Here is a 16,802-nt window from a genome sequence, read left to right as displayed (position 1 = left end):
TGTTTTATTTGAATATGTTAAGGTAATGTAGTTAAATTTTTATTTTATATATTTATTTATGTATGTATGTATTTATTTTTTCAGGCTGGGTCTTGCTCTGATGCCCAGGCTGAAGTGCAGTGGTGCTATCATGGTTCACTGCATCCTTGACCTCCCGGGCACAAGCGATCCCCTCACCTTGGCCTCTTAAAGTGCTGGGATTACAGGTGTGAGCCAATGTACACAACTTTAGTTAAATTTTTCGAAGCTACAGATATTAACAGATTGTATTCACATGGCAAGGTATAGTTAGTTAAGTAGGTCTAACTATTTATTGACCTATTGGTGATTCTTAATATGTGGAAAGTTTCTGGATATTTTAGGATTTCTGCCGTTTTTTTGTCTTGTGGATAAAAATTGATGACAAGGTAACAAAATTATATATTTACTAAAAATGAAACAGAAATGTGTATGTCCTCACTTTTTAGTAATATCTGACAGCCTCTTCACCCAGACTTTCCCAGGGCTCTCTTTCAAGGTTAGTACTACTGAGTATCAGCAGTTCTCTTACGATACTGATATCAGTAGGAGTGTGAATGGAATCCTGAACCCGAAATAGCCATACAACTTCACAGGACCACAAACTGAACAGCATTGGTGACATAAATTTTAAAATGGTGGAGTTAAGAAATGCTTTTTATCTCTTCTGCTTTCTTTTTCGCCTTTTAAGTTATTGAATCATTTATAGATTTAGAGTACTTGCCCATTTATATTTTCCAGGTCCAGTTTATTTACTGTTTTTGGTAATGATTTGAAGTAGTGTAGGTTTCCTTTACATAATCAAGTTTTGGAAGTCTTGTGCATGGTGTGTTGACGAATATATCCTGAAGGCAGAAATCTGAGCATTTCCCTTGTTGCAAAATTTGCATTCATTCAGAAATGTGTTTGCAGAGCCCTGAGGTGACATCATATGACCTGGAATCTGGTCCCAGCTGGAGCTAGAGCCTCTTCTTGTGCTGAGGGTCAGTGTGGTAAGTAAGGAAGAGTGATCTTGGAAAAGTGGACTCTGTTCAATCCTAGGCCAGCCCTTCCAGGCCAGGTGACTTTGGGCAGATGTCTTGAAGCTTCCTGAGTACCAGTTTTCTCAGCCGTAAATTACAGATAATACTAGTGACAATACTCCCTGGGTGATTATGAAATTTTAATACATTAAATTTAATGCATTAAACTTCCCTGTACTTCCCTTGGGGTCCAGGTTTTCATCTGCTTGCTTTGTTGAATTGTGGGGTCCAGGAGATTTTCTTTGCTTGCTTTGTTGAATTGAGAGAAGAATGATATAAGAATGCTTTCGAGGCCGGGCGCGGTGGCTCAAGCCTGTAATCCCAGCACTTTGGGAGGCCAAGGCGGGTGGATCACGAGGTCAAGAGATCGAGACCATCCTCGTCAACATGGTGAAACCCCGTCTCTACTAATACAAAAAAATTAGCTGGGCATGGTGGCGCGTGCCTGTAATCGCAGCTACTCAGGAGGCTGAGGCAGGAGAATTGCCTGAACCCAGGAGGCGGAGGTTGTGGTGAGCCGAGATCGCGCCATTGCACTCCAGCCTGGGTAACAAGAGCGAAACTCCGTCTCAAAAAAAAAAAAAAGAATGCTTTTGAAGAACTGTAAGGTGGTATTTCCATGTTGACGCACCTTTGTATGCCCCACCTCAAAGACGCTGACTGTGATGGTAAGGAAGGAGTGGGAGCTGCTTTGGGGGTAGCCGGAGCTCTCATCTTCATTCCTTCTTGTACCTCCTCTTGCTAACTTGCAAACCATGGAGCTCAGCAGTGTCAAATGGCTAGGAGTGGAAGTAGTTGAGGGATAGGTTTTTCATCAGCAGTAATCCTGGGAGAGCCCTGGAAGCAGATAACTCTGGGCATTGTAGTTTTCCATAATTTTGATAACAAAAGAATCACAATTGCTTCAGACTGGAAGTAAACCTCTTCTTGTGATAAGAAGCAGGCAGTAGGTGCAGGAGGTTGGCCGTGAGTGCAGCAGAGCCATGTTAGGGCCAAATAGCAAGCCAGGCACAGTGGTGCATGCCCGGAGTCCCAGCTACCTGGGGTGCGGGGGGCAGGAGGATTGCTTGAGCCCGGGAGTTCGAGTCTAGCCTGTGCAGACATCAGGCCTGGGTAGGTTTCCCATTCAAAGGAGAGTACCTGAAGAAGACTAGCAATACGAAGGATAGAAACAGCATTAAAATGCAGAAGAGCATTCTGTTGAAAAACATGATTGTAGGAAACAGCCATTTTTTAAAAGTCAGGAACCCCTGCTTTTTCCAAAATTAAATAATGAGATGTATAAGATGACGAAGCCAGGAAAGGAAAATTTAAAAATTTCATAGGAAAGCTTTTAACAGGAGCAAAACTTGAACTTTAAAATTAAAATCAATGTTATATAAAATAACAGAACAAATAGTATGTGATCTAAGTTGTATGTATATAATACAAAGCCATTATGCGGAGGACTAACTTGAGATGGTGTCCTAAGATGCAGGACAGAAGTGGAGAAGTAACAGATGACATAGATAATGCAGTACGTGTCCAGTGTACTAGAGCTGTCCAGAGAGAACCGGTAGGATATGTACAGTCATGCACCACATGTAGACAGGGGTCTCAGATCATATGGAACTGAAAAATTCCAGTCGCCTAGGCTAGCTATGGTAGCCATCCTCAGCTCGGAGCTCACGTGTTACTCGTGTTTGGTGTTGCTGGTGAAAACACGCCTACTGCGCTGCCACTTAGATAAAGGTCCAGCACATACAATTATGAACAGTACATAATACTTATAATAATGACTATGCTACTGGTTTATGTACATCCTATCTATTGCTATTTTAGAGTGTATTCCTTATAATAAAAAACAAACTGTAAAACAGCCTCAGGCAGGCCCTCCTGGAGGTATCCAGAAGCAGGCATTGTCATCGCAGGAGGTGACAGCTCCTTGCATGTTACGGTCCCTGAAGACCCTCCAGTGGGGCAAGATGTGGAGGTGGAAGACAGTGATATTGATGATTCTGACCCTGTATAGGCCTAGGCTAATGTGTGTGCTGTATCTTAGTTTTTAACAAAAATAAAAAGCGAAAAACAAAACTTTTGAATAGAAAAAAGCTTATAGAATATAAAGAAAAAATATTTCTGTACAGCTGTACAGTGTATGTATTTGTGTTTTAGCTAAGTTATTAGAAAGACTTAATGACTCCCAAGTCCAGCTCCCCATAGCACTGCTTGATATGGACACCAGTGTGATTGAAGTTGGATTAAATGTCACTTTCACCACGTGGCTACTTATGATGGAAAGGAAGTTGGCAGTATCATCAGAAAGGAGCATCAGTTAAGATGCATGAGGAGAGGGTGCATGTATCAGCACCACTGATTCATGAAGGGAGTTGTCCTGAGAGAATTATCACCTTTCCTGGACCCACTAGTGCCGTCTTCAAAGCCAGATTGGAAGAGGATAGCAGTAGCTCTGTGACCAATAGCACAGCTGCCAGTAGGCCCCCACCCCCAGTCACCCTGAGGCTGGTGGTCCCTGCTAGTTAGTGTGGCTCATTGGAAAAAGTGGCTCCAATATGAGAAAGTACACGGCTCAGGTCCAAAGGCAGGGGATTTGCTCCCCAGTGCTGCTAAGTGAGCCATCACACTATCGCAGGCATTCTGCAGTCCATCATTGAGTGTGTCAGACAGGTCCGTGTGGTCATGTTGGAGTCTCCCCCAAGTGTATGGCCATCCCATATTGGCCCAAGCTGTCCAATTCTGTCATCTTTGCAGGTGATCAGGACAGGTATAGCACAGGCGGCAACGTTGTGAGCTTTCACCATACCACTTTGTTCATGTACCTTAACTGTGACCTGGAGGGACCACTTCTAGAGTTGACCAGGCTGCATCAGTTGACAGTGCAACAATCTGGTTTTCCCACAATGCATGGGTGCAGGTTTGGAAGCACTGCTCAGACCACTTCTCATAAATTCACCATTCCAAATGATATCATCGGCTGCATAATTGGGCATCAAGGCGCCGGAATCAATGAGATCTATCAGATGTCTGGAGCATAGATCAAAATTGTGAACCCAGTGGAAGGATCTCCTGATAGGTTACCATCACTGGATCTGCCAGTATTTGTCTGGCTCATTGGCTAATCAGTGTCAGGTTCTCCTTAGAGATGAGTGGCATGGGGAACAGCTGGAACAACGCAGATTCACCTGTGGTAACCCCTTTCTGTCGTTCACCACCCACCATCCATCTGTGTAATTTCTGAACAGGCAGTGAAGCCAGGTTTTAAATAGTTTGTAAATTTTTGTTTTTTACACACTATCATCCACTCCTTTATTTTTTATTTTTTAAAAAATGAGGTGGAATCTCACTCTGTTGCCCAGGCTAGTCTTGAATTCCTGAGCTCAAGCGATCCTCCCACGTCGACTTTCCCAAGTGCTGGGATTACAGGCGTGTGCCACCACGCCAACCTGTCCATCCTAAGGTGTTTAATTCCTTTTCTGTTCCACTATTGATGCTGAGATTATATTTAGCAATATAAGCTTCTCCCTGTTTTTTTTTTGTTGTTGTTTTTGTTTGTATTTTGAGACAGGGTCTTGGTCTTTTACCCAGGCTGGAGTACAGGTGGGCAAACATGGCTCACTGCAGCCTTGATCGCTCAGGCTCAAGCGATCTGAGAGGCCACCTCAGACCCCCAAGTAGCTGGGACCACAGGTGCAGGCTGCCACACCCAGCTAATTTTTGTATTTTTCGTAGACACAGGGTTTCACTATGTTGCCCAGGCTGGTCTTAAGTGATCCGCCTACCTCAGCCATCCAAAGTGCTGGGATCACTGCACCTGTCCCTCCCTGTTTTTGTTTTTTGGCTTGTGAATTTTTCTGTTTATTATGAAAATGTAACGGTGGGATTTTAATACATTTCAACTTCGTTCTGTAATATGAGCCAGGACATGTATGCAGAATTCCATTCATGATAAATTACCCAGTCTCAAGTATTCTGTTACAGAAGCACAAAATGAACCGAGACAAATGTTCCGATTTCTCTCTTGTTTTGCCAATAGAGACTTATCTGAATTGTGTTTGTCTTGCAGTCTTTTAATTTTTATTTTATTATTATTAAAGACAGAGTTTCTGTTGCCAAGGCTGGAGTGCCATGGCACCATTGTAGCTCATTGCAGCCTTGAACTCTTGGACTCCAGTGATCCTCCTGCCTTCGCCTCCTGAGTAGCTAGGACTTCAGGTATGCCACCATGCTGATGGGGTCTCACTATGCTGCCCAGGCTGGTCTCAAACTCCTGGCGTCAAGTGATCTTCTCACTTCGGCCTCCCAAAGTGCTGTGATTACAAGGTATGAGCCACCAGGCTTGGCCAAGTCTTGCAGTCTTAATTTGGGATGGGAGAGGGTCAGAGAGAAGGAGGATGTAGAGAAAAATGAAAGGAGAAAGAAAAGGAGAGCACTGATGACTGCCTGGAATTCCAGGTTTGGGGTAGAGAAATGAGTCCAGCATTGGAACACTCTTGATATATCAAGCTTCAAGAAAAGCTTAGCTAGATGACACTGGGTTGAGAGCCTTTGGTGGCAGAAGGAACTCAATTTGCATGCCATGTCATCTAATTCTGGATAGCTTCTTGATTTAATAATCTGACTTTAGAATACCTCAGTACTGGTTATGCAATTTGTGGTCCGCTCCTATCACATTAAATACAATTACCACAAAAATTTTGAACATAAAAATATCACCAGCCCCTATTTGGTGACCTCTTTAACTCAAGAACAATCTGGTGCTGCCAAATAAACTCCATTAACCCCAAATAGAAGGCCTGTCTCGGCATAATCTGTAAACTGTATTTTATCTTTAGTGGAATTCTAGAGCAATGTCACCCCTCATTAACACCTTAGAAAAGGAAACGAGGGGAGATGAAAGTGCAATCATTTTGATTACTGTTAACACAGTAAAAGTAATCCAGGGTTATCGGCAGATTTATTTGTGTTGTCTTTGGTTTCATTATAATAAATCTATAAGGGCACATGAAAGGTTTTCAATGAGCCAATTCAGTGTAGTTACTTGTAGGAAATGATAATTTTAAAAGCCAGAAATGTCAGTTTTACTTATTTGGAAAAAGGATAAACAATAGAAACAAAACCTCTCTCTCCTTCCTCTTCATTGCCATGGTGGAGGCCACCATCCTAAAAAGGGGCTGCTGTGATGAACCGGAAGAGAAGGAAACTGATGCTCTTTAATTCCCTGCAGTGCACTAGACGCTGTGTCTAGACAGTTTTAGATTTGCCGTTTCTTATTGTTGGGGAGGCGAAACTTTACTTTTATCCTCTTAGGGTCCCTGGCTGGGCCTTGAAATCAGATTGGCACAAGGATTAACATGAGGAAAGCACACAGATTTTTACACATACATGGGAGTCCCCAGAGGAAAATGAAGACCCAAAGACGTGGCAAGACCCAAGTGCTTAGCTACTGGGTTGAACAGAGAGAGGCAGTTGTGAGAAATAACTAAGATATGTGGGGAAACTAAAGGTCAGAGTTATTTCACAAAGTCTGTTTGTACAGAATTCTCTGGGGCTTTGACTCCCCATCTCTGGTGATAAGACTGATCCTTTCCTCTTGTTAACTGGAGGGTACCTTTCACATGGGAGTTTTATTTCCTCTAGGGGAAAAAAAAGTGGTAAGTGGGAGGGGTTGAGGTCAGAGTGCCCTTCTGAGACCTGTGGTTTTTCTAAGTTCCTTTGGGTCAGAATACTCCTTGTGCCAAAGTGGCATGTTGTGATGGTGCATTCCACTGTCATTCAGTGTCATCTTGAGACAGGCCCAGAGGCGAGGCCTGTTCAAACGAGGACACCAAGTCTCATGGACGTTAAGAAAGAAGTGGATTCAGACTCAGCGCTGTGTTTAGAGTTTGCAGGGCCAGCTGGTTGATTTGACCTTGCCTGAGGCCAGTCGGACCCTCTAGGAATCATGGCAGCAGATGTTGGCTTGGAAAACCACCTGTGGGCACATGGAGTCCCCACTGGCCCTGATGGCACAGGGGATGCCAGGGTTCTGGGACCCTCACAGCTAGAATCACCCAGAAAGAACAGAAACATTAGGGCTCTTGGAGGAATCAACCTTGCAGGGAGGGAAATGGCCCAAAAGAACCTGATTCCCTGCCTCAGCAGATACCGGCATCACGAATTGCTGCATCTGAAGTCACTGTGGATGGGTTCAGCACAGAGGGCCAGACGTCGGCCAGCCCAGTTTGCACCCGGCCAACCAGCCTGGCGTTAGATGAGGTTGTTGAGTTGTGATCTTTCCAAGCCCTGTGGTTGTGTTCTGATTACAGGGTCTGTGGACTTCGTACCTGGCTCTCTGGACACTCCTTACCTGAATTCAAAAGACTTTGTCCAGAACTTGTTTCCTGCTGTGTTGATTTCAAAACTGTGGGCGGGAGGCTTGGTAGAGCAAGGCTTTAAGTTCTATGCTCACGTAGTACTGGAAAGGAAATTAAGGTCGTTTGGGCTGTGGCTCAGAGCACATCAGACTAAGGAGTTTGGCAGTTGTTTTGCTAAGAGTAAGATACACCAAAAGTTGGAGAACTGGCCGCAGAACTGTGCTTTAGACAGCAAAACGGTACTTGGAAGCCCGTCTTCTGGGAGTGTCAGTTTCTCTGACTGAGGCATGCAGTGTCCACCCGCTGCCTCACCTTACACTCCAGACAGCTCCACCTGCTAAGCCTGGCTGACACTTAGCGCCAGCCCATCCAGCCAAGAAAAGCCCCTGCCTTCAGGCAGGCCTGGCAGTTCTGGCAGTCCAGGTTGGTTTCTTACCTCACCCCAGAAGAGGTTGGGCTTCTCTCTTTGGCTCCAGAATGCCTCCAACTTCAGGAGATGCTGGGCCTGGCAGGGGCCCTAGGAGGCGCAGACACCACGGCCCACCCTGTCTGTTAGGCTTAAGCTCTGGGGACTGAGCCAGAGCTGGCCTGTGGTGGGGTCCATAGGCCAGGCTGGGCTTGGGCACCTCCAGGGCCTTCTGACCGGCCAGAGGCCACTGCTGGACTCTGAGCTCTCACACATTGATCTTGCCTTGCAAGTACTCTGAATGGAGGTGTCTCCATTGGGTCAGATGTGGGCCTTTGATGTTTATAACAAGCAACCTGCTTCTTGGGCCGCCATGTGGCTGCCAGCCTGCTGAGCATTGCTGTGACGTCTCTGGAATCCAATGCGTGTTCTCAGACGTCTGAGCGCTGGGTTTAAGCCACATATTAATAACTTGGCCATCTGTTCAATCTCTTAATAGGAACTGGGAGATTGTTCATATATTTATGTCCATACATTGTGAAACCCATATGAAACATGACTGATACCAAAATAGCTCAAAGGGTACTTATTCCAAAGGAAATGCAGTCATTTACATCTGAATGCTCATAGCCACAGTGAGCTTTAAAGGATTAAAACGTGCAATTATTATTGCAACTTCGCAGAAATAGTTGGACTTTTGAGATATGAAATCCTTATTACTTCAGCAATTGTAGATGTTGTTTATAACCCCAAAAGCATTTCTGCTTTTTAATTCATGATCTGTTTAGATTTTTGACTGAATCTTCATTCTGTTTCTCTCCATGGGACTCTGTCCTTCATCAGCCAACATGCTCTTTCTTCTTTCCTGTTCTAGAAACCCCCAACCTTCTTTCTACCTTGCTAGTCCTTGAAGCTGCTGTCCTGTCTCTTGTCCTTCTGCCAGATCCTCCTAAATAGCCAATCACCTTTTTTCAGCCCCATCATAGAGAATTTTATTTATTTTATTTTTTGAGACAGAGTCTCGCTCTGTCACCCAGGCTGGAGTGCAGTGGTGCAATCTCGGCTCACTGCAACCTCTACCTCCTGGGTTCAAGCAATTCTTCTGCCTCAGCCTCCTGAGTAGCTGGGACTACAGGCTCGTGCCACCACACCCAGCTGATTTTTGTATTTTTAGTAGAGATGGGGTTTCGGCATGTTGGCCAGGCTGGTCTCAAACTCATGACCTCAAGTGGTCCACCCACATCGGCCTCCCAAAGTGCTGGGATTACAGGTGTGAGCCACCTAAAATTTTCTTTTAAAATAAAAAAATTAGCTGGGTGTAGTGGTGTGTGCCTGTAGTCCTAGCTACTCGGGAGACTGAGGCAGGAGAATGGCTTGAGTCCAGGAATTTGAAGCAGTGAGCTATGACCACGCTACTGTACTCCAGCCTGGCAGACAGAACAAGACCTCAACTCTAAAAACAAAGACAAAAAAAGCCCTCAGCCTTAGAAGACTTTGCCTTGCATGTGCCCCCAAGCAAAGGTAAGGGCTCTCTACAGTTGGGAGTAAGGGCCTTAAACAAAACGCTGACTCATGGGAGAACATGAGAAAAGAAAACAAGGCCAGGGATTCCCACAGTTTAGAAGCAGAATTTTAGCCCCAGCACTTGGGGATTTTCAGGAATTTATCAGCAAGTAGGAATCAGAACTATCAGAACACACTGTGTCTAAGGAGGGCACCATCTCTGAAAAGAAAGGTCATGTATCTGGATGTGTGAGTAGTGGGTACAGATCCCAGCCCCTAGATCCGAGGGCTTATACATGTGCTTTCTTTTTCTGTAACTGAATTTTAGCTTCTCTATTGGGCTCATGTTGCACCATGACAGGAATAGATTCTGCCAGTTGAGAAATAGCCCCTTTCTCTGGGTGTGTTCCCATGGCAGGGACTGACCTAGGGCCATAGCCTTGAGGAAGCCACAGTGGGAGGGCTCGTTTTCAACCTTTCATGCTGGCGTCTGGCCACAGCCTTGTGACCGTGCCACTCGTGTGGTGACCGATCCATGTTCTCCAAGTGCTGACCTCAGGGGCCTCTGGAGGCTGTTTCCACCACGTAGGGATGCCTTCAGGGTGCTTGGCTTGCTGTCTCCAGGGACCGTGAGGACCATTTCAGGCTCAGCTTCCTGACACCACAAGAAAGTATTTCTTCTGCTCCCACTGCAGGGAGCCCATGCTATTTCTTGTATAGTTCACTTATAAGCATGTCTGGTGCAAATTCTGGGGTCAGACACTTTGCAGGGCTCTCTCCTCTGATCATGGGATTCTATGATCTCACCCTCTGCCTAGTCTTGGCTTCCAAAGTGGGGTGCTCTCAGGGACCCCAACAACACATCTATGCTCTTTGCCTCCCCATTCTTTGTCCAGATACCCTTTAATCCCATCTCTGGGGACAGGAAGAACTGATTCAGACTGATCATGTATTTCTTATCTTTCTGTGTAGACCAAGACCTCACATATTGGGACTCTAAGTGCCCAGAGTTTAACTCCTGTTCTCCAGACTTTGGGGTGTCATCTGTTTCTGTGGCATGGGTCAGGGAATGCCAGAGGGTGGCATGGGGATTCAGGGGTTTATGAGGAAAACAGGCCTCAGTCACCACTGCAAATGCTGTGGGCAAAAAAAAAAAGAATGTTTGCTTAAATTTTAGTCATTGTTTTAGGTGGTAGGGAACTCATTAAACAGGAGGAAAAGGTTATCTTATAAAAAGTCAGAAGTTTAAAAAAGCTCTGGTAGATTTTTGCTCTTACTTTTAAAAAAAGTTTTCAATATTGAGAGTGGATTACTTACATAGTTCGGGGGAAAAGACTGATACGCTTTGGCTCTGTCCACACCCAAACGTCATATGGAATTGTAATCTCTAGGTGTTAAAGGAGGGACCTGGTGGGAGGTGATTGGATCACGGGGCAGACTTCCTCTTGCTGCTCTGATGATAGTAAATGAATTCTCGTGAGATCTGGTTGGTTGAAAGTATGCAGCACTTCTGCCCCCTGCTCCACTGTGGTCAGACGTGCTTGCTTCCCCTTCTCCTTCCGCCATGATTGTAAGTTTCTTGAGGCCTCCCAGCCATCCTTCCTGTATAGCCTGTGGAACTATGAGTCAATTAAATCTCTCTTCTTCACAAATTAACCTGTCTTAGGTAGTTCTTTATAGCAGTGTGAGAACAGACTCATACAAACTCCAGAAGAATGAATTACAAAAAGGAGACCCACTTTGTTTCATTCTTGGATCTCAGTTCAAAATGAGCAGTCAGGTATGCTCATCAAATCTGTTAATCTTTATAACAAAGATTAAAGTTCCGAGTTAGAGACTTGGATACTTCATTTTCCTCTGTCCACTCTTTGGCATGTACTTACTTCCAGTTGCTCAGGAGGCAGCGATGGGCGAGAGAGACAGTTTCTGTCCTTACATTTTGTGGTCAGTGAGTGTCTTAGTCTATCTTCTGTTGCTATAACAGAATATCTGAGATTGGGTAATTTATGAAAACAATTGATTTTTTACAGTTCTGGAGACTGGGGAGTCCAAGGTTGAGGGGCTGCATCTGTGAGAGCCTTCTTGCTGGTGGGGACTCTGTAGATCCCAAGGCAGCTCAGGTTATCCCATGAAAAGGGGGCTGAGAGTGCTTGGTCAGGTCCGTTCCTCTTTTTATACAGCCACCTCTCCACTCCCTGATAACCCATTAATCCATCAATCCATAAATGGATGAATCCACTGATGAGGACAGTCACCTCTTAAGGCCCCCACCTCCTAATACCGTTATACTGGGGTTAAGTTTCAACAAGAGTTTTAAAGGGGACAGACATTCAAGCTATAGCAGTGAGGAACCAACCTGATAGATGCCTGGGTCTGATACCCAGGTCCTAGCTTTGAATGAGCAAAGTTGGGGCAGCCGCCCTTACAGATTGTCCGTCCTGACAAGGCTGATTTTTGTCCAGGCTGTGACATGGTGGCGGAGAAGTACAGTTGCACGTTCCATATTTGCAAATTTGCCTATTTGCTAAAATTTATTTGTAACCTCCAAATCAATACTGTGAGACAATTTGTGGTCATTTGAGTAGACACACACAGAACAGTGAAAATTCTGAGACGCCCAATATGCATGTTCCCGCCTGTGGTTGAAGCAGGCCGTACTCTGCCCCTTTGTTTCAGCCTCATACATAGAAGGCCTGTGGGTGGACGGGGTTGGACAGGGTTGAATCCTAACTCTGGCACCTGTTAGTGGGGCAGCTTCTGCCAAGTCACTTAACTCTTCTGAACCTCATTTTTTTTCCTCTTGTAAAATAAAGAAAATAGAATCTACTTGAGTGAGTTGTCTTTAGGATTTAATATTGACTCTGTGAGATATGTGTTGCTGAATAAATGCACATATTCCCCTGTGGAGCAGAGGTTCAGGGTTTCCTAATTCAGTGTTCATGGCGACTTCTACACGGTCACTACTAGGAATAGTGAGAATCTACACTACTTGGCTTGGAGGTCTCCAGCCACAGTGGCTCCTGTTGATGGACATCTGTCAGGGTGACAGTTCTGTTCCCTGCGGCCTCTGGGAGGCCGGGAGCTGTGTGGACAGCAGGATGGTGACGTGTCGAGGAGGAAGAACTATTGTCCTGAAGGGCAGGCCTGGAAAAGGAGGTGTGGAGAGATTTCTGCAGCCAGGGAAGGATGAATCCTTCATTCGGCACTTGGGGAGAATGGGGAGGAAGATGCCAACAGAGGGGGTGGGGACTATTCGGGATCCATGCTTCCATGGTGTGGAGAGCAGTCCTTGGGGCTAACACATCACCGCATTGTAGGAGGGAAAATCTAATCATATTTATGACTTCCTCTTCCCTGGGTTCAGTATTGGGTCATTCTTTATTCTTTACTTTTTGTATTTTATAGACAGGGTCTCCCTCTGTCACCCAGGCTGGAGTACAGTGGCACAATCATGGCTCACTGTAGCCTCAACCTCCCGAGCTCAAGCAATCCTCCTGCCTCAGCTTCCCAAGTAGCTGGAACTACAGGCACACATCACCACACGTGGTTAATATTTAAATATGTTTTGTAGAGAGAGGGTCTTACTATGTTACTCGGGATGGTCTGGAAACCCCGGCCTTATGTGACCCTCCTGCCTCTGCACTGGGATTACAGGAGTAAGGCAGTGCACTGAGTCTGGTTACTTTTTTAGACATGGTTTTATTTTTCATTTTCAACGACCATTTTTCCTTGACTCTGGTTGCTTTGGAGCTTAAAAGCACAGTTCTTGGGATGTGGCCACTGCATTTGCGTCATAGCACACAACCACTCTCCTGATCCTTTCATTACCAGTGAGACATTTATTTTTGCAAGTCTTCCATCTCAGCTGGGTGGGATATGAAATAGAACTGCTGGGGTCTGTGACTCTCCCTTCTCTGCTTTCCTGCCAGGGCCAATGCAGAACCTTTGGGTTGGAGTTCAGTCTTGTCACAGATCTTTCTGCAGCTCTGCTGGATAGAACTGAGGAGGGCAGGCGGTGGTGCAAAGCTTTGCCCCTTTTCTGGTGTTGTGGGCTGAATTATGTCCCCCACCACACCCACTGTGACTGTATTTGAAAGAAAGGCCTGTAAAGAGGTAACTGAGGTTACATGAGGTCATAAGGGTGGGTGGGGCCCTAATCCAACAGGACTGATATCCTTAGAAGAAGAAGAAGAGACACTGGAGCTCTTTCTCTGCAGGCACCCAGAGAAAACGCTACGTGAGGTCACAGTGAGAAGAGAGGCCTCACCATAAACCAGCCCTTTGATTCTAGAATTCCAGCCTCCAGAATTATGAAAAAATAATTATCTGTTGTTTCAGCCACCCAGTGCTTGGAATTTCGTTAGGTTAGCCCGAGCCATCTGCTGCAGTTAGGAGTGAGATCAGGGCTCCTTCACTCTTGTGCCCTGGAGCAGGCCTCCCAGGCCATCTCCTCAGCCTCCATGCAGCCGTTCCCACCTCCCAACAGGACTCAGATGTTCCTAGTTACGGGGTTTGAGTGGGCTCAATCCTGAGCAGCAAAAGCCAGTGTGCACATTGAATTCCTTGGGCCGCAGTGATGAATTCAGGAGTGAGCCTATCAGTCCAAGCAGAGGGAAGCCCAAGGCTTTTGTTTAATGGCTGAAAAAGAGAGGTTCCTTCTCTTTGGATGTAAGTGAGGAAGCCTGGAGTCTGGAAGCTACTGACAGACCTCTCACTACCACGAGGGCTTGAGGACCAAGACAGCACAGTGAGATAGATCCAGTGGCAACCCCCAGAACTGCTGTTCTGAAGAATGCCATGAATATCTGGCCCAAACTGCACAGGAATTTTCACTTACTTGACAACGTATCTCTTTCATTGCTTCCTGGGACCTGCTGCTGAAAGCCTCCTAACTGGAACTCTGTGCTACCAACGGATGCTCCCACAGCAGGCACGGTGAGCCTGTAGGAATAGAAAGCTGATTCCTGGTACTTTGCAGCTTGACTCCTTTGAGTGGCTTCCTGGTCTAGATGGAGGAAAACCTGGGGTGTCTACTTCTGGTATTGGTAGTATGAGGAAATCAAGGGATTGCCCCTGGCAGAAAGTAAGTAAAAAATGGACAAAATGATTAAAGACAGTCATTTCAGGGCATTGCAAAGACAAGGCAAAATTTGTGAAGAGTTTACTCGTGAAACTGCTACAGCATTTGCTAAGAACGGTGATCTGTGGGTTTCCTGCCTGGAGGTATTTTGTGATTTTGGACATCATAAGAAATATACATGTGGTCTTCATCCCCGGCTCCTGACACAGACCTACTAAGACCTCTATGATTTCCTGAATAGTAAGGGTGCTAGGAGCCTCTCCTGTCCTAGCATTTGGCCTCTGATGCCAGCTCCTGACACAGAGCTTCTAAGTCCCTTTGATTTGCCTGGGTGATAGGAGCCTCTTTTGATCTAATGAGGTGACTCTTGGTGGGCTCCTGGATAGCTTTAGGATTGGGGTGGTCACCAGAAAGACCGAGCTATGATGAGAAGATTCGAACTTTTATCTTCAATCCCCGTCCTTTGGGGAGAAGGGAGAGACTGGAGATTGAGTTAATAGTTGTTCATGCCTGTGTGGTGAAGCTTCCATAAGAATACCTGAAAGATGGGATTTGGAGATCTCAGTTGGTGAACACATGGAGGCGCTGGGTTGGTGGTGCACCCATAAAGGGCGCGGGAGCTCTGCACTGCTCCCCAACACCTTGCCTTCTGCACCTCTCCCATCTGGCTGTTCCTGACTTGTATCTTTTATAATAAACTGGTAAACATAGGCAAATGTTTCCTTTTTGTGAGTTTTGTGAACTGTTTTTAGCAAATTGTCTGAGCCAAGGAAGGGGTTGTGGTCACCCACGACTGATAGCTGGTTGGTCAGAAGTTTGGGAGGCTCCGACTTGTGACTGATACCTGAAATGGGGACAGTCTTGTGGGACAGAGCCCTTAAGGGATCTATACTAAATCCAGGCCTCCCAAAATTCATGTGTTTCTCATAGGCAAAATGCATTCATTCCATCCCAGTAACCCCAAAAGTCTTAAATAATTCCAGCCTTAACTCAAAAGTCTAAGTCCAAAGTCTCATCTACATATCATCTAAATCAGATGTGGGTGAGACTCAGTAGGATTCATCTTGAAGCACATCTGAGCCTATGAAAATAAGCAGGTTATGTGCTCCCAAATACAATCGCGGGGCCGGCATAGGGCAGACATTCTCATTCCAAAAGAGAGAAGAAAGGGGTAACAAGTCCTAAGTAAGTCCAAAACCTAACAAGGCAAACAACAAGGAGAAAATAGAATTCATGAAGAAATAGAAATATGAATAGTCCTATACATTAAAATAATTGAATTTGTATTTAAAAACCTTCCCACAAAGAAAAGCTCAGATTCAGATGGGTTTATTGGTGAGTCTTATAAAGCATATCAAACATGTAAGGAACAACTAACACTAATCGCACCCAGAGTCTCTCAAAAAACAGAAAGGAAAAATTCCCAACTTATTTTTTGTTAGTATTATCTTGACAACAAAGTCAAACAAAGGCATCACAATAAAAGAAAACTAAAACTCATCGTCCCTCTTGAACATTGCTATAGTCTGAATGTTTTTATCACTCCAAAGTTTGTGTTGACATCTAATCCCCAATGCGTTGGTATTAAGAGATGGGGCTTTTGGGAGGTGACTAGGTCATGAGATTAATGTCTTTATAAAACAGGCTCAAGGGAGTCTTTTGCCCTTCTGCCATATGAGAACATAAAAAAGGTGCCATCTATGAGGAATGGCTTCTCTCCAAACATTGAATCTGCTGGTGCCTTAATCTTGAACTTGCCAGCCTCCAGAACTGTGAGCGATACATTCTGTTGTTTATAAATTCCCCAGTCTAAGGTATTTTGTTATAGCAGCTGAACAGACTAAGACAAATACGATGTAAGATTTTTAAACAAAATATTAGCAACTTGAATCTAGAAACATATAAAAATAATGCCCAATCACCAAGTGGAGTATATCCCAGAAATAAAATTAATGGAATACACCATATTAATAAAATAAAGGAGAAAAAACATGTAATCATCTTAATAGGTGCAGAGAATGTATTTGATAAAATCAACATCTATTTATGACAAAAACTCTCAGCAAACAACCAATAGAAGGTAAGTCCCTCATAGTAGAGGATTTGTAGATGATAAAAAGCATTGAAAAAAAGCTGTGGCTAACACAAAACTTCAAGGTGAGAGTTTGAATGCTTTCCCCCTAAGATGGATAACAAGATAAAGATGTCCACTGTTGCCATGTCTGCGCAATATTGTACTGGATATCCTAGCCAGTGCAATAAAGAAAGAGAAATAAAAGACACACAGATTGGAAAGAAAGAAGTAAAATTGTCTTATTAGTCGATGACATGATGATCTGCGTAGAAATTCCTAATGTATCTACCAAACAGCTGCCAGGACAAATGAATGAATTTAGCCAGGTTGTAGGATACAAGCTCAA

The 16,802-nt window shown here is 44.8% G+C and overlaps 1 pseudogene; it reads left to right on the top strand.

The window, feature by feature from the left end:
• Window positions 1-3: 3 nt before the first annotated feature.
• Window positions 4-15,093, top strand: LOC105712363 (poly(rC)-binding protein 2-like; annotated as a pseudogene).
• The last annotated feature ends 1,709 nt before the right edge of the window (window positions 15,094-16,802 follow it).

This window comes from Aotus nancymaae, unplaced genomic scaffold, assembly GCF_030222135.1.
Source record: "Aotus nancymaae isolate 86718 unplaced genomic scaffold, 86718_ANA_hifiasm-v0.15.2.pri h1tg000022l_1, whole genome shotgun sequence".
NCBI lineage: Eukaryota > Metazoa > Chordata > Mammalia > Primates > Aotidae > Aotus > Aotus nancymaae.
Note: the sequence above shows the minus strand (reverse complement) of the source record. Positions and strands in the feature narration are given on the sequence as shown.